We start from the raw sequence: 24298 nt of genomic DNA on the forward strand, positions 1-24298 counted from the left end.
CTGCTTTGCACCTGCTCTGCCTCTCTGTAAAATCAAGCTATGCTAAGGAGTGCATTTGGCCCCACACTATTACTTTGTTTTAATTCCTTTCCAAAGAAAATTTGCTTCAACAGTTTGATATTAATAATTTTTTAAAGAGCAGATATTAGCTGCTTGCTGCAGATAAGACTTCTGACTTTTAAAGTTCTCTATTTTCATTCCAATACTTTGATTAAAGGTTTAAAGAGATTCAGTTTGGTCATTTTAACTTCTTTTCTCTGGAAAGTAGTAAAAGCTAGGGTAAAAAAAAAAGAAAAATACTGCAAAAAGAAATTCCTGAAACAGGACTTCCATCCCACTTTTCTGTGTTATATATAGTGACATTTCACTCTTCAGAGAAAATTGGGATGGTAGCATACTAGGTAACCCACATTCATCCTGTTTGAGTCTAGAGGAGCAGCCTGCACATGGGAAGATACAGATCACAGTTCAGCTGAAGTACTGGAACCGTACTGGTTCAAATCTGGAATGGCCAACAACTTAATATGGAAACTTCTGTCAGGCTTGAACTGTGGGTAGGGTAACAGCAAAAGAAAACAAACCCCATTAAAAAAGCCCTAGAAAAATCTATCACACTCTGTGGGGGAAAATTCAGCACCTCTTCAGGGGAGGATAGGAAATACCAGGTTACTGGGTCAGGTGCTGGGATGTGTCCAGCCCTGCGCTACCCGTGTGGGAACAGATATCGCAAAGTGCCCCAAAAAATCAGCCATTCTTCCCATGAACCCACAGCGAATCCAGCTGAGTGTTTCACATGTGTGTTACTATTTTAGTTCCCTCCACAGCCTTAAGGGTTGGGTGGCACCTCCCAGTTTCATTTTATATAGCTTCCCTGGTTTCTGGAGTATTATCTCTGATAATAATCAATGTATGTGGAGTCCATGCATGAAAGATTGTCCTTAGCAATGCTGGTTTTAGCAAAGTCTGCCTTCACACCCCAGCATAAAAACATCTTAGCAAAAATTAGCTATAGAGGATAAAGAAGCAGATAGGAATGAAATTATCTTTAAAAGCATCTATTGGAAATATTTTGCTTAAAGTAATGGGAATTGATCTATAAATGCTACTTCACAGCTTGCCAACAATAGTGGATATAATGTACTCCCCTGTGGCATTAAGACATAATAGCTGAAATATTTTTCTTTGTTTGGGTTGGATTTAAAGAGTCAATAACAGCAGCTACTAATTAATTCTAATGCAGATGTGGTTTTCCTTTCCTTGATCACAATGTTTGTTCCTGAAATGAAAAACAGCTCATCACTTAGTTTCACCTCAAGTAAGTATCTAAAGAATCTCTGGCCCACAAATGAAAATTCACTGTGAAACTTAAAAAATTTAATGCATTTTTAACATTCCACGCTAAAGGTTTTTAGGATCTGGTATTTTAAACAAGCTGCTTTTTGAGAAATTCAAATACCACTGCTATACAAAATAAAAACATCTTTTGAGATGCCTATTGTATATAATTTCTTCTACAACTCCTATCAGTACTTTATTGTTTAAATTTTATTTACCTTGTAACATTTATTTAACAATTTTAAAGGGTTCAAAAGATACCATTTCCTTCCACAACAAACAAGTTTGCTATCTAGTAGATAGCAAGATACCCTCTATCCATATCCAACATTGTCTGCGGGAAACTGGAATACTTGCAATTAACCTGATAATTCTTTCTAATCACTGCCATGCTAACAGTACCTGAAAAGTTGTCCTTTCATTTGGGAAGTGAGAAACACATATATGTTATGTTTTCTGGTTCAGCTGCTCTAATTCCCACACACAACCACCTGTCAGACACTTCCCCTGTTTCTCCACCCCTGCCTACCTCCCTTTCAAGATGTTTTCATTTCACGTCCTCTTGTTTATGCTTTATCTCATTTGCACGATATCAAAACAAAACCTTTCATTATATTCCAACTTTGCTACTGCCCCAACAGCTATATCATTTAGTGCTGGTTTCATGTATGTAACCAACTATTTCACCTCTCTGCTTGCTTTTTTCTCTTCTGATTCACAAGAGAAGACCTGGCCAAATTCCTTAGGCCACCAGGGAAAGCAGAACCCACCAGAGCAAAAGGAACTATTAGGCAGAGCTGCCACCCTAAGGCTGAAGAATTACAATTGTTCTCCATTGGTGACATGGACAACTTCATTTTGTTAGTGCAGCAGTGTACTTAACGTTTAGCTGAGTCTTTAAATTGGCTTAGCAACAAGTATTCCACATTTACATTTTTATCATGCAAAAGCTACGTGATCATCAGAAAGTTGATTTTTATCCCAGTAACTTCATAATGGATTTTTTCCCTCTTTAAATCCTCTTCACTAAATGCTCCTTTTTTTTCTTTTAAATTCTGTTCGCTTTCACTTAACATTTTCATTGCTAAAATTTCCTGGATATGTTAGTGTAAATAAGCATTTTTATGTCAAGCCATAATAGCTACTTAGTTGAGAGTTTCCTCTGATGTTGAACACTGCTTCCAAACTATACAGATTTTCCAAGGCCTGCACATTTCATGGCTTTTTGGGACAGTCCCTGCTGGTTTGACTCATAGTTCTCACACATACCTAACCTCGCAGCTATGTTTTTCTACAGTTCAAACCATTATTCCTAGTGAAGATGTCAAAACCTGCTATCACTGAAGACCTGGCAAAACAGTTGCTCTGATCTGCACACAGATCATCTGCTCCCTTCTGCACTCTTCTTTTTTTCACCATTTCTCTACCAGACCATGATTTTGCCCTTCACTCATAAAGACAGCATAGTTTGTTTCTCAGAGTTCGGAGTCTGGCTAAGAGTCTGCCAAAGGATATTTGTCCACTCATGTTCTCTGAGAAAACTGCTAGTGATTTTATTCCCATCTGAACTGGTCACCTAGCTGATTATATTGCATAATGAGAGATAGACCAAGCCACACATTATAAATCGCATTCTCCAGTGACTCAACATCAACTCTTCCAGTCTCTTTTCAAAGCTTATAGAAAAAACACCCCCAAAAGCTGCACTCCATCAAGGGTCCCTTTAGGCCAAGATGAAAAGCAGATTCACATTTACCAATCCTTGAACAAGAAAACTATCAATCACTGAAAACACTTAGTGCAAACCAGTGAAGAATGTTTGCTGAAGGCAAACAGCGCGGAGCTACTCAGGAATATAGGGGAAAGTCAAATACTGATTGTTTCTGCAGATATGCACAACCTATACATGACACAAAGACATGCTGCCCTTTGCCTACACAAATCAAAACCTATAAATCATGCTGACACTCACCACAGTTTACCTCTCTCACCTGAGAAATTACAGCATTCTTGCTCTTTATGACTCGCAGGGTAGAGTGGGATAAAGTTTGTCCTTGTGACTTTAACCATTTGCAGGGTATTTTCAGAGGTCTGGCAGTATCAGCGAGCCTTGCCATGTTGCTCTAAGGAGTGGTGATATATTGTTGCATGGTATGCACTGTGATCCTTACTGCTGCAACAGTGCACTTGAAATTTCTGCCTTGCCAGCCGGCAAAGGCAGATCTGAGACTGCCTGTTTGTACATAGCAACATATTTCTCTAGAAGAGTTTGCCATATTGACTCTCACCAGTCAATTTTAATGAGACCAATTTGTACTGAAAAATGGATTAATGATGCAAAGCAATTAGTACTTGCATGTGTGCAACTGAAACAACTTCTTCAAGAAGGGAATAGAGTCAGTGCCTATGAGCTAATTTCATTTGTTCTGTGGGGTTGCTAAGGTGTCCATTATAGCAATACTCAGTTTTGGGTTTCAGTTATTTCATGCAAAGAAACTGGACTTTCATTGACTAAACTGATCTCAGAGCAGGAAACAATATATTAGTATATTCTATTATTACTATACTATATTATTACTATATATATTACTAGAACCAAGGTCCCCAGACAATTAGCATGAGTCACATTTACTCAGTGAATCACATATTTCAGTCTCTCAGTGTCACTGAAGCCTTTGAAATGTGCCCTGACTACAATGGTATTTCAAAGACCCCCTCAAATTGCCACAAAATTTGACAAAGTGAAACTGAGCAAGAGACAATCTCCAAGAGACCTTCTGGAAAAAGACAACTTTTTGACAATTAAATCATCATGGGAAGAAGATCAGAAAGTGTAGTATTGTGAAACTAGTTCATTCAGCCCCAAGGAAAAATAGCAGGGTAACAGACTAATTTCTTTAAGGTTTGGTGCGCTGCAATTGCTTGGCTTCAATATCTGGGAGGGTAAGTGCAAACTCTGGTTGTAGATTCTCTTACTTTTCTGTGACTTTCTATAGTATCTATCAAGTGGCATGACAGCTTTTCTCCTAGTTGGCAAAACGTGTAGAAACTTGATAATCTCCATTTCTATGATGCCATTAAATTTAGGCAAAATGAGCTAACAGCTATTTGGTACAGAACAATAAAAACCAGACAGACTTGCTTGTATAAATCTCAACCTGATCCAAATACCAATGCAATTTTTGAAAGAATTACAAAGGTTAGATTTACAAGATGTTAACATATGTACACACACACGCATATATGAGGAACATTCTCCTCAAGTGAAGTACAACAATTTTTCCTTGATATTGAGTAAGCAGAAGAGTTTGCACTTGGTCCTTGCTGCTTTGGATCCATCCTCCTCAGCAGATTGGGTTGGAGCAGCGTAGCACACAGATGGGGCTGTTCTGCCCTCTGCCAGCTGGCTCTGATGGGAATGCACAGCTGAGGGCCGTAACTACCTCTTGTTCCAGTTACATTCCTATCAGAGCTTGAAATGGAGGTGCTGGTGTAGTAGCAGGACAGGGGATCCCTTGGTCTGCTGTGGGAGCAGAAGATCTCACTCACCTGCTTGCTCCAAGATCAGTGGAAACTGAACTAAACAAGAAAAGCACTGGCACATAAAGTTGTTTTCTGGGTATGTGCCCACCATCATTTATGTTGATTTTTCCCCTAAATATGAATCACACACACTAACACACACACAAAGTAAAGCACAGCTCACATTCTAATACTGCATCTTGGAGGCAGTTTTCATCTACAATTTTCTGAATGAGTTATGGGCATAACCAACTCAAATGCAGCCACATGGCAGCACAGTTTAAAAAGAGAAACTTATAGTAGACAAAATGTGGGGATTTAGCTTACTAAAGTGAGAGCAGCTGTATTCTTTGGTCTAAAAACTACAATACAGTGAACTTGTATTACAAATTATTGGGGGAATATTTAAGACACTTACTTGTTTGGAAAAGTGTTGGTAAGTCTGTCTGGTAAAGCGGCAGTATTACAAGAACAGGATTTGTAGCAGAACTTTCAACCAAGTCTAAATGGGGAAATGCTGAAACTCTCATGAGAGACATTTACTCTTGTGACACCTCCTGCCTTATGTTTGGAAGAGAAAGGAGCGAACAGGCTAAAACTAAATATTTGATGATTTGTGTGAATATAGAGAAGCAGAGAGAGAAAAGTGCTACACAGTGGTCACTTGAGTCACAGTTTTTCCTCATTATTTGCTCCCCAACTAGGCCAACCAAAGTGCCAAAGGGGATGCCTAGCAGGAGTGTTTGAAACGTCAGCTCCCTGGTGACCTATATATCCTTATGTGGTTACATACTCCACTCGTGTCAATCACTGCAGCTTCTTTACAATCAGTGCTGCTATGCTCAGCACCTCTTCTAGGATTAAGGATTTGTTTTCTTTTGAGCAAAGCCAGTAGCACCCATTTCTTTATAGCAGCTTCAGGTGAGTGAGAATTATGGTGATAATCACCCATCATGACCAAAGCTGTTTCTTACTTGCACCATAGTGCAGCTATAAGTGGGATCCAAGGTATATCAAAGGAAACAAGGGGATTGTTCTTAGGTTCAGCCCTGTATCATACATAACCAGCTTCATTTGTGAAAGCTGTGCACAGCAAGAGTGAGTTCCATACAGGCAGAGGAAGGCACAAAATGAGTATACAGAGCCTGAGGCTACTGAAAAGAAGGTGGCAGGCACACAGCCACCTTACACAAATGGCTCCTTTAAAAAACAAAAATTCAGTTTGTCTTGTGCCTAATAAGATATAGGATGAGAAAATTTTCATCTGTCAAAAGTACCTGACCTTTAAGGCGGAAAGTAAGAAGACAACAGCCAGACAAACAGCAAAAATCTTTACAATTTTTAGCATGATCATCATTAGATGCTTAGTAATTTTCATTGCTGTTGGCTAAAACTATACTTTTGGCCTTTTTATCAATTATAGAAGAAATGATCTGATGACTACTGCATTTCCTGAGGGTGTTGGCGGTGACTCCCTCACTATGCTTCTGCATTTCACGTCCACCTCTGTTCTGATGATTGCCAGGCTTCCCCTGCAGGGCTCCACTTCACACCTCCATGGTTCACATGCCTCAAGTCTAAGCTCCTATGAAATGCTTTCATTTAGAATAATTTCTGTAACTGCATTATGGAGTAACTGGAAACTGTGCATACATATTACCCAAACACGCTAAGTGCCTCACGTAAGGATGTTGTTTGCCTTCAAATAGTCACTTCATGACATGTTGGATTTAATCACAAAGGAGAGTTCACTTCAGCAGGGCTTGGAAACCCAGTGGTCTGAATGAGGGGAAGAGCTCCCAGGAGGAATTTCCACAGCACTGTGTCAAGTTGCTTGATTGCAACATTTAGGACAATGGCTATTACTATCTCATTTATTATGTGATTAAAGCTTGAGAACATTTCAGGAACTAGGTTACCCACATGTTTTCTGCTGCTCCTCTGTTGTCTCCATTTCGGTACCAAGTAATCTAAGCAGTATTTTCCTGCACTACCTGTTGAACAGCACTATAAAAAAATCCCATAGACTTAACTGACAGGTACATTTTATGCTAGGAAGCTAAAGGGTTATTAGAAAGTGGTTCTTCCTTACAGCTCAGATGATCTGGGAATGAGAAAAATCTTCCACCCATACCATCTTCCTTTATATATCTGAGGCATGTCAAAAATATCTAGCTTTTGGATTTTTTCTTCCCCTGCTGGCTGATTTCCAACCTCTTTTTTTCTCCCAGCTTTGTGAAATCTTAATTTCTGACAGTTTTCACAAGCTGCACTTCAGAATTATTCCATCCATGTGGTGACTTCATCTCAGAGCAGCCAAGATAAACAATTCTAGCTATTTTACGCATCTCTTGATCAGTTCCAGATTTTCGTATATTCCTTATGAGTTTGGTAACATAGTACCATGTATTTTGGCAACCTGCTGTTGTTTCACTCAACAGCTGTAACGCTGTGCTCTCTGATTTCGATTTTTTCAATTCACGTTAAAGCTACAATGTCTCTGATTACACAGTACTAAAACCACTCCTGAACTGGCAAACTTTAAGATCCACTCCAACCACCAGTTAATATAAAGAAAAATGCTTCAAACAACATTATTTATTGAACAATTAATTAGTATTCTTCATCATTGACCTTTTTCAGAAGGCCAAAGACCCGTGAAAACAAAGGCTTCTTGGAGAACAAAATACTAAAACATCCCCTTTAGTTATGCTCCAGTGTTGTAAAACTCCCTCCTGTGTTAATTTATATACTGAAAAATAATCAGGACAATGCCGCACCACAAAGCTGGAAAAAACAGGTAAGTTCAGGCAATGATGACAACAACACTAAATATCTTTCCAAATGTCAAAGGTCAGTATCCAGAGGTGAAGGAATTACCCTGCATCCAGTAATCAAAAGAACCAGCAGAGTCATTGATTTAGTGGTCTAGCATTTAGGAGTCTGAGTTGAGGATGCATTTTGAAAGAGAAAAGAGGAAAAAGAAATCCAAGGGAAAAAAAAATTTAAAAATGTTCTGTTACACAATTCACGCTCTGAAAGTCTCAGACTTATCTAAATCTGAGAACAGATGCTACCAGCCAAGTAGGACAAAAGAAATCCGACTGATACCAAGTACATTAGTATAATTTATGCATTCATAAAACTGATAGACACGTTTCTGAAAGTCTTTAAAGTAGGAGTAATAATGGAGCTAGTCAGCAATTTACAACTAGCAATTAATCATTCTTACAATACTCACAACATTCAGTTTTGTTCTTGTTACTTAAGGAAGTAATGATTAATTGATAAAAGTTTAGTGAGTGCACTAATAGCAGGTGCTCCTAATTGCAAACTCTCAGGGATAATTTGGTCTGAGCTACTTTATGCTAATTTGTACAGCATTAGTCATAACAGTCTGTAATTTCACTTTTAGAACAACTTTTTCCTACAGTTCCTATAATCTAATTAAGAATTTTATCTAGTTATTTGTATGAGGAACATAGCTGAATTGTAAATGCGGGAGCCTGATTACCATAAAAGATTAAAGAAGAGGTCCTTAAAAATATGCCCCCACCAATTAAAAGCCCTCGCTAATTAGTTTCAGAGATAACTGTTTTAAAGTACCTTTAATGACAACTTTTACCTTAATCTCATGTAGATTGAAACCCAATCCAAATATCTGTATGCCTCATTTTTTTCTGAAGTTTCCTTTTAGTAGCAGGTACTTCTCTCGGAGGCTGAAAATCAGTGGGAGATGCTGCATTCAGGTACCTGTTTTCCATTTCTGCAGTTGTCATGCACCCAGAAGGCTCGCTGAGGTAAATGAGCTCAAGCTACTGGGCGAACAAGAGTTATCAAAAAAACAGATAAACAAGCACTTTCTTACAACAGCCAAAGAACTGAACAATGGAATTTGTTACCCAGCTGCTCTTTGGCAAATCGGCTATATCAATTCTTGTTCTTCTGAAAACGTCTTGGCTCCCCATTTATTCCACAAAGCATTTAACACTGTGCTTTTCAAGCAAACTGTGGTGTATGCCAGGATCCAGGAAACGCCTTCATCATGTAGCAAGCCCTTGCAGATGTGGTAACAAGGTAAAATCAAAATATATCCTGCAACAAGTCCTTTTCTCCAGTGCCATTTTACAGACATAACTCTTCCTACAAAGAACCAATACAAATAGCAACAAATACTGTATTATTCTATGTGGAACATGTAGCTCTTTTGCAAGGCACCTAAATAAGTACTTTGATGTTTCCTGGACTACAGAAATACTCAGGTCTCTTCCATGATACTGGATAAGGTCTTTTCTCTCCAAAACCTGAAAACATGCGATCAATTCAAACTCATTTGGAAACACTTTCTGCATATATTCAGTTTTCTTACAGAAATCCACATTGTGGATTATCTGACAGCTCAAAAGCCATGCTTGGTGAGTGCTCTCCACACTACTGGTTGCCCCGTTGGTAAGTTGATTGCACAACACAACTGGAAGCAAGGCACAGCTAACTTCTCTCATCTGCAGCTCTTAGTAACTGGGGAGGTTTGACTTGAAACCAGAAGCAGCTGCCAAACAGATGTTCTTGCTGAGGCATGCAAAACTGTGTGCTATACATCTTTGACTAAAATGACAGTCCAAATCTGCTAGCTAGTACTTAAGGCATCATCTTTTACAAGGCTTTGGGAAAGAGAAATGCAGTATGGACTTGGCTGTACATGAGAATTGCTGAACCTTGTTACTAGGAGGGAAACTTCCCTTTGGGATGCTAAGAAACTTGCCTGTGTTTTCATTCACCTAGGTAGCATACAATGACTGTAGGATCAGGTGAAAATTACAGGCCCTGAGCTCCTCCCTGACACGGGTCATGTCATGTGTGCAATATCTAGAATTTAATATCTGAAGCCAGTATTTAGCTGGGAGCCCAGACCTCTCTTTTGTAGAACAGCTCAATAAATATTCTTCTCTTCTGCAGAAGCAGCACTTCAACTTAATGCTTTTTCCCCCTGTATTATGGTTATCAAAATAGATGCAAGCACAATAGAGGTCCATTAGCATCTTTATCAACACTGCAAGTGGGCCAGGGAAGAGCATGAGAGACTCACATCAGTACCTCATTGAATTTTCTCCACCCCCTTCACAGGCACGCACTTCACATACCTCACCATTATGGACTGGATTTCAAGTTCTCTTGAACTTAAATGATTCATTACTAATGCACTAATTACTAATAACTTATTTTTCTGCCTAAGACCTGTCCTTCACATGGCTTGGAAATAATTGTCAACTTAGTGGCTAAAAACCTGAAAGCCAGTGATTAACTTTAAATATCAACATAAGCTCCAACTGCATTATTCTGAAACTTCTTATGCTATAAACATCTCTGTGGCACCCACGTGTCTTCCAGTAGTGTACAAAGCGACCATGACTAACATCTGCCATGTGTCATTAGTACTCTCATCCCTCAAGGGGGAAAGCATTTGCAGTGAAGTGCTTTGTTTTGGTAGGAAATTAAAAGAAAAAAAACCTGCACACAGCTACATGTCTATCTTAGAGGAACCAAGACCAAAGAGATGTATTTTACACGTGGAACAGGGTATGAGATCTCTGAAGGTCCCTGGCTCTTGGGGTAATTTATAGCATGCTCTTACAGTGCCCCCTTTGGAAAGTCTACTTTCTGGCACTGACCTCTTGACCATAAAGATACTCCCTCAGGTCTGGAGAAAAAGATATCAAACCCAGAGCTGGCAGCTGCCTTCTAGCAGGCCATGGGTTTTTCAATAGAAGGACTGAGGAGCTGAACGTGATTCAATGCCAAGTAATAAGTCAGCACAGTGAAGATAGGCTTGAAGTGCTCTGGGAACTCCTGGGGGTGAGGAGATTCCTGTGCTCTTTGGAGTTGCCGAGACTCACAAGGCTTTATGGTGAGGTCCTGCTGAGGTCCCCTTGGAAAGTGTCTCATTACAAGGACGTTTACAAATTCCCCTGCTGGCTGACTGGAACTCCTGGCACCCAGCTCTGGTTTACCTTCTCCCAACACCACTAACTGTGCCGCGCTGCAGCAGCGTGCCAGGGTGGTGGGACAGCACGTCTGTCACATGGAGGAAGGGACAAAGCAGTGTGTGTCACCTTCACAGCACTGCCCCATCCAGCCCGCTGCAGAACTGGAATGGAAGGAGTTAGCTCTAGTTTGAAGTACAGCCTCTCACCAGTGCCCACCAAGACTACCTCAGAGCAGCTGAATTGGTTAAGCTTGGAGAGTGCTCCTCAAAGTCCAGGATTCTTCTAGGACTGCAATATTACGCTTCAATTACACTATCTAAAACTTGGTCTGCAGTATTTTACTTAAGGAAATGTCTGAAAACTGGTCTCTGGCTTAGCAATGCAGGCTCAACCTATAATTTTACAGTGTCTAATCACTTCATTACATGTAACTTTGGCTTACAGGACTGTCCTTGAAGACCTGGAGTGATACAGAATCATCCACGGCAAGGAGAAAAGCCACCCACAGATGCTTTTTCCTTTTGCTTCAGACACTCACAGGGATTTCCTGGCTGACATCTCCTCAAGAGCCAGAAGAGGGGTTTTATTCATCAACATATTTTTAGTCTGACCTTCAGCTTCCTTCTGCACTGGCTTCAGGCAGGAACACAGCAATGCAACAAACCACTTTTAATCCAGTAGCCAGCATCAGAACACAGCAGTGGTTTATCTGCCCAAGCTTTGGTGCACAGCTGACTTGCCTGTGCTGGTAGCTTTGCTCACACAGACATCGTGTCTAGAAGAGGTCCCTGAGCAACACCCAGGGGCCAGCTCTGCCCACCCTGCTGCAAGGGCTCAAACCTGCTGACATGCAAGTACAAGAGAGGTCAAAAGCCCATGAAAAGCTTGCTCCTGGAGGCTAATGCAAGAAATTGAATGAATCCATTCAAGACCCTAATGTAAGCTGTTGCAAGTTTGTCACAGACAGACTCTGTATTTTAAAGAATGTTTCAGACAATAAATACAAAAGAAAAATGCATGCTTTTTTGTGTGCTATTATTTGGTATTCCTTATTTAGCTATTTCGTCACACATGAACATTTTATAGTTGTACCTGTGGATGGTATATAGTTACTGTAGTGACAGAAGTACTAAAATACCTTTAAATACCTCCATGGAGACATCTTTTTTCACCTCTTTGGTGCAGCTGTATTTATAGCAATAGCAGTTGCAAGATTTTCAAGACTAGTTACTTTGACTTATGATATTTTCCATATTCTATGAAATGTCCCTTATTTAATACACTTTACTGTGACATTTCTCCTCTTCCAAATTTTATTGGTATACAATACATGGATAACAATGCATACTTATCTTCTTAAAACAAAGAAAATCCTGTTCTTGGAATGCGATGATCCTGCAAATTAAGAGCTAAAAGGAATTAGGGGTAAGTGTGGACATAACTTCCTCCCCCTCCCCCACAAACTTTTGGTAGTGACAGAATGAAGAAGCCAGATGCATTAAGGAAAGTATCTTTTCTTTTTAAAAAGCTGTCACTAAAAAAGCTATTTATATTTCTGAGAAGGAAGCTGGAAAAGGATGAGTTTGAGAGCCTGCACAAACCTGAAGCACAGCTGCTAACAAGCAACAACCAACCAACAAAACACTAAACCACCACCAAACCCCAATCCTGCTGCCCCAGCTGAGTTTGTAAAACATCTCTGCTACCACTGAATCAGTAGTCCCACGATTTCTCTATTTTGTTTAGGCAACTTCCTCAAAATACAAAAGGAAGAGCCGGTGACTCCAGATTATAAGAAACCAATTCTTTCTACTCTATTTCACTCAGCTCTGATTGTAATCATATTTATGTACAGCATAGTGCAGCTCTGGTTTCAGTTCCCAAATGCCTCATTTTTAAAACGTTTTTTGTAACCTTGGCGTGTAGGACTCCAAAACTGTGAGGCTTGCCAAGAATGGGTGGACAGTTCATCCACATCCTCCAGAGTATGCACTATGTCCCTTTAGGACACCACACAATGTGCTACATTTATTACTAGCTATATTAACTCATGCTTCACTACTGACATCATACCAAACAATGCTGCCCTCTCTCAGTCCCTGCTGCATTTGTAAATCTGCCCTTCAACATCTCCAACACCGCTTCAACTCTGCCTTATCTGAAATCTCAGCCACATCTTGCCTTTCTGGTTCTTCATCAGGCTCAGGAACTGACTGTTATTACAAGTTCAGGAATGCGTGTCCAGTCAGCACACTGGAAGATTCCTGAACTTGAAGCATCAGCAGATGAGTCATTTTATGAGGAAAGCTGGAGAGGAACTTGTTAACAAGGGCATGCAATAATAGGATAAGAGGGAATGGCTTGAAACTGAAGCAAGGTAGATTTAGGTTAGACATTAAGAAGAAATTCTTCCCTGAGAGGGTGGTGAGATACTGGCATAGGTTGCGCCCAGAGGAACGGCGGGTGCCCATCCCCGGCAGTGTTCAAGGCCAGGCTGGACAAGGCATTGAGCAGCCTGCTCTAGTGGAAGGTGTCCTGCCTGTGGTGGTGAGCTGGTGACCAGATGATGTTTAAGGTTCCTTCCAACTCAAACCATTCTATGACTTCAAAGTCTGGCTCACTTTTTCCTTTACAGATGCCTCTTTCAACTTGTGCCTACTTTGATTGTCCTAATTTACCTACAGGCGACCTCTCATTACACAATAACACCACCTGACCTCTGCATTTGGTACACCAACTTTCTCCCTGGCTTCTTGGAGTCCATAGCAACACACAAAAAGTTTATTCAAGTTTGCATCTAATTTACGAGTCAAATCCCAGTCCCACTACCTTACAATCCTATGAATGGGTGATCAGTTTGGATTAGTTTCATTAAACATAATGTGCAGAAGAAAATGGTGCCACAGGAAAGCTATTATCATACAATGCCAAAAAATGATAATCATAAAAGTGTATACCTGGATACTCCCCATACTACCATCCTATCAATGTAATAAACATGCTCATAAGTAATCACAAGAGATTTAAAAAAAAAACCACCAAAAAAACCCCACCAACAAACCCTGTCTCTTTCTGGTAGAACTTTTCGTGTTCCAGAAATGCATATTTGGAAAGTGTCCGTTTCCTTGGTGCATGACAGCTCACAGACTTGCAGCTCATTGTTGCCATCAAACATGTATATGACAGTTAAGAGAAAAAGAACTCCTGTCAAGGCAAAGATTAATCAGTTAAATAAATAAATAAATATATATATATATATATATAAAAATAAAATAAAGTTTATGCAGAAACTGGACCCAGTCCAAAATGACTATATTGCAACATCAGTATCTCACAATGTGGACAAGATTCACATGTATTACATTTCCTCAAAGTATGCCAAATTAAAATGTATAAATCGTATGCTCATGTGCCATTCTGTCACACTGGTGCTTCAGGTTTGGCACACTGAGGGCAGATTCCAGTTCTGAAGCACTACTGGGTCACTTTAGTCAGTACTCTGTATCTACCACTGCTGAGTAAGTGTTACCTGACTCCTACAACAGCCATGGCAATCCAGGATCACACAAGGCAACATTCCTTGCTGCAATAATCGAGAGCCACACATTCTGTGAATTCAAAGAATCAAAGAATAAGATTTCTGAATATCTGACTTGCAAAGATCTCTCCTACAAGTATTAGACAAACTTTTAGAAAAGCCCAAGATTTCAAAATATGTTCAAGAAAGGTACTAAATATTTCCTGACTCATTATGGAAATGAAAGAAATGGCAAAATGTCTTTAGCTCTGAGTTCTGTAAATCATGATCCTGAGCTTCTGGGCATTTTGGGCTGCAGTTCAATGTACCTTACCTTACCATGATTTATATTACCTCTGTGCAATAAAAGTAGTTTGGGACATCTTGATCAGGCCCCCACCATCCTTATTCACCTCTCTTTTCCTGGTTTCTACTCTCACCAAACAAACACACACCCCAAAATCCCCCTCTCATATACCTAAAACAAATCCCTGAAACTCAAACCACTCAGGCTAGCTGCAATTACTAACACAACGTTTTCTAATTGTGGTCCATTTTTGTAGCACTTGTGAATGCAGCAGCTCTATCTTTGGGCTGACACACTGAGATCTACGATGTAATAGGCTTATTCTGAAAGATTTTGGTTTTACTTGGTGCAATCAAAAATAATAAAAACTTCCTTCTGTAAAGAAGATACCTCCCTCCTCAAATCGTCCAACAAGCACATTAGAAACCATGTTGTCTGTTCTTGAGAACCTGAAAGGGACTTTTAAGTAGAGAACTGAAATGATCTTACGAATCCTGTTTTAGAAGAGCCTCTGCTTTTCCAAATCAGTTGCTGACAAAAATAATCCTTTAGTAGGATTTCTAAAAATGTATTACATTTGGATACACTTTGACTCCTATAAAGTTAAACTAAGAACAGTAGATGGGTAGATCCCAATCAGACCCCCAGAACACAGAGCTACCGGAGAATATTAATCTGCCAAGGTTTTTCAAAGAGCAATAGGACTATCTTGCCCCACTGAGAAACTTCACAGAAGATGGCATAACTAAAGTACTCTAGTGGGTTAAAAAAAGTTAATTTTTAAAAAAACACAAACCAAAACTGAACCCCACCACTACCACAACAAAACTCCAAAAAAATTGAGCATGATGCTCCATGACTGTTATTTAGCAGGATAAATACTTGGATATAGTCCTAAACTTTTCTCTGAAGGAGTCTGAGAATAAAGCTGCCATAAACACATGCCAGACCTATCACTACAACCCTTTCTTCTGCCATCTCATTTGGACTAATTTGTTACTAGTATATAGTAAACAGGGAAAAGTCAGCAACTAGTTACAAAACTTGGTCTAAAACCTCTCATTATTTCTTGCCAGATGCTGAAGATTCTCCTGTCAAGTAAAATTTTGCTATTTCAAACACTGTTTTATCAGACTCAGCAAATCCACGAGAATTAGTAGTCCTTTGCTGGGATCATTAGTTGGTTTTTTTGGGTGGTAGGCTTTTGGATTTTCTTAAGTGTCTTTTTCCCATCAGCAGTACTCAGAATTGACATCTGACTTCAAAGCAGTTTAAAGACCATTAGGACCACACTGTGACATTGCAGAGTCTAAACTCCAGAAGACATTCGAATGTGCCTATTACACCATATGAGCTCTCTTTATTCACGTCTCTCAAGTCATTATGCATACCAGGACCAGCAGAGACAGATGTCTCAAATAAAGGCTGAGGGAAGTACAGTCAATGGGATAAAGCACTCAAGAGAAGACAACAGATGACATTATTTATAAACAAACTGGCATTGTGAGCTCTGCAGTGGGAGTGATCAGAAACAACGCTCACTCATTTTTGGATATTGTCAGACAAGCAAGCAATATTGTTTTACTCAACAAAAAAGTTTGAAGATCTCTGTGGGTGTCAGATAGGTATTAATAACTTACAGGTAAACATCATAGGAAAAAAAAACATTCTGGCACTCAGCCTCTCTTTTTGCCAGGAAAGAAGATGATTGAGCAGATGGTTTGCTCAGAAACTGCAGCCTTTAGGAAGAAGCTTGTTTGTAAAACTGAATATATTTTGCAACCAACAAAGACGTGGAAATTTTTGTCCTTAGGAAGTTTTCACTGATAACAAGAGAACAGGAAAGTCAGTACACTACTCTGGTTCAAAAGGAGTATCTAATCTTACTACTTTTTTTTTTCCTTAGCAGGTCTGTGGCAGTCTAGTGCAACAGACCATAATTAAGCATCTTGACAGGTTTATGGAAGCCTCTCTCTCAGACAAAACCCCATGTCATTATATTTCTACTGCAGTAATGATGAATGTGGTTAGCAGGGTTTTATTTGTGGATGGGAGAATTGTTTTCTTTACATGCTCCCCCTACCCTTGGCTGCATTTGTGAAGTAATTTCCCAATCTGCCAATCTGTATCTTGTGGTATGGTCCTGTCTTTTGGCCCCTTCCAGCACAGAGATTAAAAAGTCAGCTTAACTAATTAGCTTGTAAAAATATTATGGAGTTTTGCACACAGCTTCATGACTATTTTCTTCATTAAATTCTGAACATGTGTCAGGGGATTGACAAAATCTATATAGGTATATAAAAACATACATAAAAAATACACGCAGATGATCATCACTGGATCCCAATATCACCAGGGAGGAAAGTGGTTTGCTAGGTGCATAGCCAAATACCATTGTTTAACTGTTCTGAGCACAGATGATAGCAAAGACCTACACACAACCTGTACATCATTGAAAACAAAAAGAATAAAATTGAAAAAAGCCAACAACACAGACACTTTATCAGGCACAGATAAAAAGAGAAGCCAGTGTCCTTTCATGAGTCTCCTGATGAGATACAGCCTGGCTTTGTGAGAGGTGACCCAGTACATGTACCCAGCATAAACATTACAGGTTTGGGGGTTTTCTTTTCATACACATTTTTTCATCCCTCTTACTTATGACTTGAGTTTATCAGAGGCATATGATTGTAATGTGATTAATAAGACTCCATTCCCAAGAAATCAAGTTACAGTGAGACACAGGTTGTATTGGCTTGACTTCAGACTCATTAGCTTAGGCTGTGTGCCATAATAAACACTTTCACAGGAATTCCAGTAAATTCAGACCATGGAGGAAAAACTTAATTGTTAAAACTATGCAGAGGTAGGCAGAGGGTAAAAGTGCCACCAGTTTTAAGCTTACAGCTTGCCTAAAGCCTGAGATATTTCGCCTGTGTGCCCAGTGTTCCATCTGTGAGAGGAGCTTGGCCTTTTCACTGGCAATAGCTGTACCAGGAACCTGTGCCCAGCCTCCATTTATTTGTGCCCCAAACATGAACAGCGTTATTCCAGTCAGTTCAACACATTATCCTTACACTGGAAAACAGGAGAGAGAAGGACTAGAAAGACAATTCAAAGGATTCCTAGCCAAAAATGGAAAGTTCTCCTCTTTGCTGAGGACAAATGCTACAGTGTTTTCCACTGTTCATAACTCCAGGTCTTTCACTTCATTCATGGTTGAAATACTGCCCGCAGAACAAGGTTGCTTCTATTTTTCTTTGAAATATACAGTGCTGTAGAACTAGCGTGTTCTCCCAGAAATAGAGCCCAGACTGAAGGAGGAGTTACAAATCCTAATAAAATACCTGAAACCTTTTCTTTCTTTCTATTCTTCAAGGAAAAATGGTCCTTCCAGAAGGCTTTTTTCCTGAACTGTAAAACCAACAGAAAAGATGTATAACTGTAGGGAGCTCATGTTTCCCCCAGCTTTAATCAGAGGGGAAAACACTCCCCTCTTTGCCATATTTGGGGGCTGCAGAAGCTTTGATGTCAGTGGAGCTCTGCCAGCTCACAGCACCTCACACTCCAGGCCACGGCCCCGGTGTTTGTGGCAGAGCCATGGGCTCTCCTAACTGCAGTGCCAGGCACTCAGTGCTCCCACCTTCCTCTCTGAAAGGCTGGACTCACAATGCACTAAAAATGAGCTGAAGTTTGTGCTAAGTTCACCCTCCTTTATCAGATCCGAGTGTTGGAAGGCAGTGGCCCACAACAGGTGGCAGCTATCCGAAACAGCCATTTGATGGATCCTCTCCTCCTAAGAAAAGGTACAGAGAAGGAGAGAAACAGCTGCAAGCACAAGAAGGGAAGCATGGAGAGATGCAAGAGAGCAGGCTGGCCACTGGAAGCCTTTTGCTTTCTTGATTCACAGGTACATGTTTGCACTTTGGAGGACAAGAAGCTCACACAAGGGTATTTTGAAACTGGATTCTGCAGCTGGTGGCCACAGTATGGGGCGGACTTGGACCATGGCTTGTGGCTCTTATAAACTTAGTGGCAAATAGAAAGGCACCTGAAGACACTGGGGGTTTGATTTTCAGATGAGGGTGTTTTTACATGCCTCCTTTACTCTGAGCAGAAACAGGGTACACTGATAAATTGGAGACTGAGCATTTTACTTCTTTTTTTTTAAATGAAATGAGGGAGCAGCAGAAGCAGGCTTATAAGAAAGAATAGACAGGATTTGTAATGTTCATAAAGCCAAAAGCTAGGAAATTAGATGAAAGAAAACTATCAGGGGTATATCCTTATGAAGGCTGAAACTGAGATTGAGAAGATCTCTAGATGAATTATGATTTACTGGATAAGTGATACAGAAAGATTTCACTACCACTACCTATAAAACTGCATTGGTTTTTTATCAAGTATCTGGTTTAGCCCATCCAGTTGATGAACATTCTTTTCACCTAGCAAACATAAATGACCTATGGGGATATTTCAATATATGATGACATTGCTATCCCTCAGATTCTTTTAAGATCTGGGTTATTAAATATCAAAGCTGTAAATTATTGTAGCAGCTTTATACAACTAAATTAAATTCAAACAAAACCTAATTTCCTTAATCATTGACTGTAATCCTCCAGGAACATATGCTATTAACTCAGCTACAAATGGCATAGAAATTGTATGACTTCAGTTAAATTATTTTATATCAAATTCTAATCTAGGGCAGAGTCTTCAGTAAATCTCCTGCAGGGATTTTAATGCTTCTGCAATCATATTGGCTCTTTACTAGAGAGCTAATCTTTTTATACTCTAGTTCTTTCACTCCTTTATCCATTTTCTTCACACCCTTACTGAGCCATAGACAGTACCTTCTATCAGATATCATATTCTGAAATATTTGGCTTTCCCCTCTTGCATTTGATCAGCAATAGTTAGGCTTTCACTTAAGACAGAATTGGATAGATTTTTTTGTTTCATGATGTGTACGACTAAATCATTCCCATTTGTTTCAACACGTATGTTAATTGCCACTTGTGGTGATCTCTTTATAAGGCTGTCATAATTATTCACAGTTTGAAGTCAAGCATTGAGAAAGCAGAACAATTTCCCCTTCTTTAAGAACCCTACACAAGTAAAACTAAACAGATTTAATTTAAGCAAGAAACCTCCTTAGAGACTCAAGACAATGACTGGAAAAGAAAGAAACAAACCTTAGAGCCCTAGGAGGTAAGACTTGAAGAAATCTCCAGAGATCACCTAGTCAGCCTTCTACCCCAAGTGATCAACGAAACTGCTGTCGTCCCTGACGGATGTTTCCCCAAGCTGTGCTTGAAAGCCTGTGACAGTGGACATCTCTCTACACAATCTATTTTGCTGCTTCACTATCCTTCCTAGAAAGATACGTCTCCAGACATCTAATTGCATTTTTTTAATATATTTTTCCTCTTTAAGCCTTTTACTTCCTTCCCCCTGCTTTGAGACTGGTGAACAGGCTATTCCTGAACACTTGGCCACTTCCATCTCCCCTCACTTTTCTTTTCTCTACACTGAATGATGGCATCTTATTCTTTCCTCAGAAGTCTTGTCCATCTCTGGACATTCTTTCCTGTCGGCTCTCCCTTGGAGAAGCATCACTAGAATTAGGGTAGTTTAGCTGAGGTTTTCCCCTGCATCAAGGAAGGCAGAAGAAATAACTGAAATTTGGCACATTACAGGTCTGTTTGTACATCCCAGTGTGCCTCCTTCATAGCAGAACAACGCTGCCGACTCACACTGAATTTATGACCCATTCTCATCCCTGGTCTCTTCCAGCTTAATACCCTGTAATTATTTCTTTATGAATATTGTAAATCAAGTCTTCGAAGTCTCTTGAACTGAAGGCAACTAGCCATTACCCCCAAATTTCACGGCCTAAAACATCTCATTTTGTAAGCAAGAGAAGTAAATTCTGAGAGTCTCTTTGTGCAGAGCTCCCACAAAGAGGAAAAAAACCCCCTAAAACTGAACAAAAAACCACTGCACATTACCACAAAAACTCACAGAACTTTTGTTCTGGAATTCCTCCTCACAGGATTTCCTAAGCTCTGCACTCCAGTTCAAACTCGAGTCCCTCCAGGTGCTTGAACAGGAGTCTTGGAATTCTAAAAGCGCGGCGACCTCACAAGGATGTCACTTGAACTGTCTAAAATTGAACCATTTGTTTATGTAAGTAATTTCCTATTACACAAACACTCCTGCCCTTCTCCACTGGTTCCTTCCTCATTGAGGCAAGCTAGGGGCAGCACTTCAGCTAAGGCCTCCCAAGTATACAGGATGGACACTGGCAGGTTTCAGCTCTGTATCTGTGTGCTGATGTAACCCTCATTTTAAGAGCAGTGTGGCACTGCTGACCGATGTTCAGCTTCTGAACCACCTCTAACCCTAGTTTGTTGTTGGGAACAGGTGCAACTTCAAATTTCTGACAGTTAGGGGGTTGGCTTAGTGCAATCATCACAGTGACTCTGCCTAAAGGCAGGAATTATTCAATGCAAGCACAGAGATCCTGTGGCACAGCTTTTCAAGTGCCAGATTCCTTATTCCTGCAGAAAGAGGGTCACTGGCGCTGGGGGCACAGGAAGGTTTAACATTTCCCAAATGCATCAAATGTGGCGCAATTGGCTGTTACGTGGCAGAGCTGTGCAGTAGATCTTGCCAAGGTGTCTTGGATGAAAATCCCACACAGTGTGACGCATGTTCAGACCACTATGACCAGGCTTTGCCAGAGTAAAGCAGCTCCTGCAAACATTAACTCTCAAGGGTTCCCAGATAGAGACTAGAGTTTCCAGAAATAAAAAAAAAGAGAGAGAAAAGAAAAAAAGGAGGTAGGGAAGATATATCATGAGTAGAGCACTCTACACAGACAGACACAAGTCTTACTTTCAGCTTGGATGCAACCAATACTACAACCCACTCCAGATCAATTTCTTCAAAGATCAGAAAGTCTCTACTAATGCTGTCATTTCAGGTCAGAGCAAAGGTCCATCTAATTCCACTGTCTGCATCCAGCAGTAGATCTAACTCCGTCCTCAGGGAAAAAGTACAAAAACAAGGTAAACAAAGTTTCTCCCTCAAGAACTCTCTAGCCTGCAATCAATTAGCCTGACAAGTCTAAGCTGCAAATCAGTAGAAACTATAAAAAGAATTGAATTGGTGGAACACTAGCACATAGAGAGTCATAGAGAAAAACAAACAAACAATATTCTAAAGAAACCCTTTTATAAAGTTTTGTGCAGGAGTCAGCGCTTTCCCCTACTACAGTGTACATCTGCACTCATGCTGGGACTCCACTCCTCCCTCACAGCAATACCACCCCCTGAGGGCTTCTGTGCCACCTGACTGCCCACTGACTGAACAATTCCTTGCCAGACTTCCTAGTCACGACACGTTTGAACAGGTAACAGATATTTTAGTTACTATGTTTGTGGCAATCATCCCTCACACTCCTTCAGCCAACCTTATCATGTTTGTCCATGCTAGAGTTGATAATTTTTTCAGCTTTCTTCAGCTGGACAGCATTTCAGTTTTTTGAAGGATGCCTTCTCGCTCCTGCACTCTCACTCACCCTGTAACTGCTGGCTTCTTCTCACTCTTTCCCTTGAAGCATAGTTATTATCTCTGCACTTCCCATGTGATTTACGGAAGCCGTATCCACACTCACTGCAAAGAGTTAGGTGTTCCAACTGTCTTACTTCCAAACATGCCTGCTGATCTGCATCTAGTTTTCCTTTTTGAAGCTGAGCAGAGCAACAGTAGAGAACTCTGGCTTGTCTTACTCCTGCAAGGATGCCAAATCTAAGCCCATTAAAACCCCCTTTCAGGTGTCCTCTTCAGCTCTTACTCCCTACATCATATCCCATAAACCACTCAGGATCCAAGTCAAGCACTGCCCTCATGGGTTCCTGAACTAGCTGCTCCCCAAAACAGCCACTGGAACATCTCAAAATGCACTCCATCAAGTCTGAATGCAATATTTGCCTCTTCTAGGCCAAAGAAATGAAGATGTCTATGAATACTTACTTCCGCCTCTACTCCAGCTGTTGTGCTGCTATGATGGTCCACCACTGAGCAGCAGAGTCAATATTTTAACTCCTTCCTACTTAAGTTTGGGACTTTAACTGCTGTGAAGTTTGGATTGTTCATTGATGGAACTACCTTGTTAAGCAGTTCAGTTCCCATATCTTCAATATGCAGAATTACTCAGCTCTCAGCAAAACTCTCCGCATCCTTCCTGAGAATGAGAATTTTGCTCTGATCAACATCTTTCCAAGTTTTGTGACATCTGTCTGCCCTGCTGGGATCTCCATGAACAATAGGACATACCACTTCCCTCAAGTGATTTCTTTGACATTAGGCACTCCCACAGAGGAATATCTTGTTTAAACAATCTCTTCAATCTGTCTGTTCCCGGTTTCCTCTTCAACTACATTTGACCTTAATGCCAGCGGAAGGGCTGTGAACCAGCAGCACCCAAGGCACGATAGCAAGGTAGCTATTGGCAGGGATTATCAATAGTAGGTCCTTGACTTGAATTCATTTTCCTCTGAGCGTGAGGAGCTTGATTTTGTTCCTTCAAAAAGGCATGCTACACAGTCCATTTATTTACTCAGGCATTTCCCAAGTGAGTCATCTCCACTGTGGAACGGACTTTTGTTTTCCTTTTTTTTCTGGGCAGGGTTAAAGTAAAGTAGTCTTCCTCCCCCTTATACCCCCACCCCCAAGGATATCAGCTGGCCAGCACCAGCACTTCATAAAGAGGCTTGGCTTTGTAATAAGGAAAACTTGGATCTTAGCAATTGAGGAAAAAATGCCTTCTTTGAAAGGTCACAACTCTAAGAATATCACCTTGTGTTTAAATAGAACAGGATTTCTTAAAATTAAATGTCGGAAGTTAGGACTGCTGAAACACCACAGTACTTTGCATGGACTTGATTGTCCATTTGGATTTTACAATGGCGTATCTCAGTTTAAGTGCTTTGGCAATAAATTAACACAAAATTGGAGCTACACAGTGCCAATTTTGACCAAAAAGAAATTTCTCTTTGGTTACCCAAGTGTAAATTCAAATACAATTTATAATCTCTATGAGAAACATTAAGGAAATTTTAAAACAAATTCTGTACTTCGTACACTGTTCCACAGGATCCAAAAAGTGACTGACCTAACTGTCAAACTTCAGTGCATTTTTTGCACATGCCACTGTTGACCAATTCAGTAAAATGAGTGTTAGCTCAAATTTCATCCCTGGAGTTCTGCACCTCACCTGCTTCTTAGTCTTGCAGCAAGGTATACATCATAGAATAGGTGGGTTTTGACTAGATTTCAGTTTCTGACTCCTGCTGCTCAATAGATTCCACTACTGAACTAAGCATACACGTTCTGCTTCCTATACCGCAATGTTAAACTATTCCAAAAGCTCCCAAATATGAATTCTCTTTCAGGGAGAGCAGAAAGAGGGGTTTGGGTTGCACTCTCAGGAATGCAGTGGAGCTTTCAGCAAAAATGATTCAAATTAAAAACGTGCCTTATATTGTGTCTTTGCTGAGAATGCACGAGGCAAGAGCAGCAAGTGGGGCTGCAGGGCGATGGTAACTGGGGCGAGGGAAAATC

At 40.3% G+C, this 24298-nt stretch overlaps 1 long non-coding RNA gene across 1 annotated transcript in view; it reads right to left on the minus strand.

Annotated features, from left to right (window-relative positions):
• Positions 1 to 24298, minus strand: part of LOC120756059 (uncharacterized) — a 90728-nt gene that overhangs the window by 15383 nt on the left and 51047 nt on the right. The gene's annotated exons all lie outside the window — the stretch shown is intronic.

This window comes from Hirundo rustica, chromosome 8 (genome assembly GCF_015227805.2).
Source record: "Hirundo rustica isolate bHirRus1 chromosome 8, bHirRus1.pri.v3, whole genome shotgun sequence".
Classification (NCBI taxonomy): Eukaryota; Metazoa; Chordata; class Aves; order Passeriformes; family Hirundinidae; genus Hirundo; species Hirundo rustica.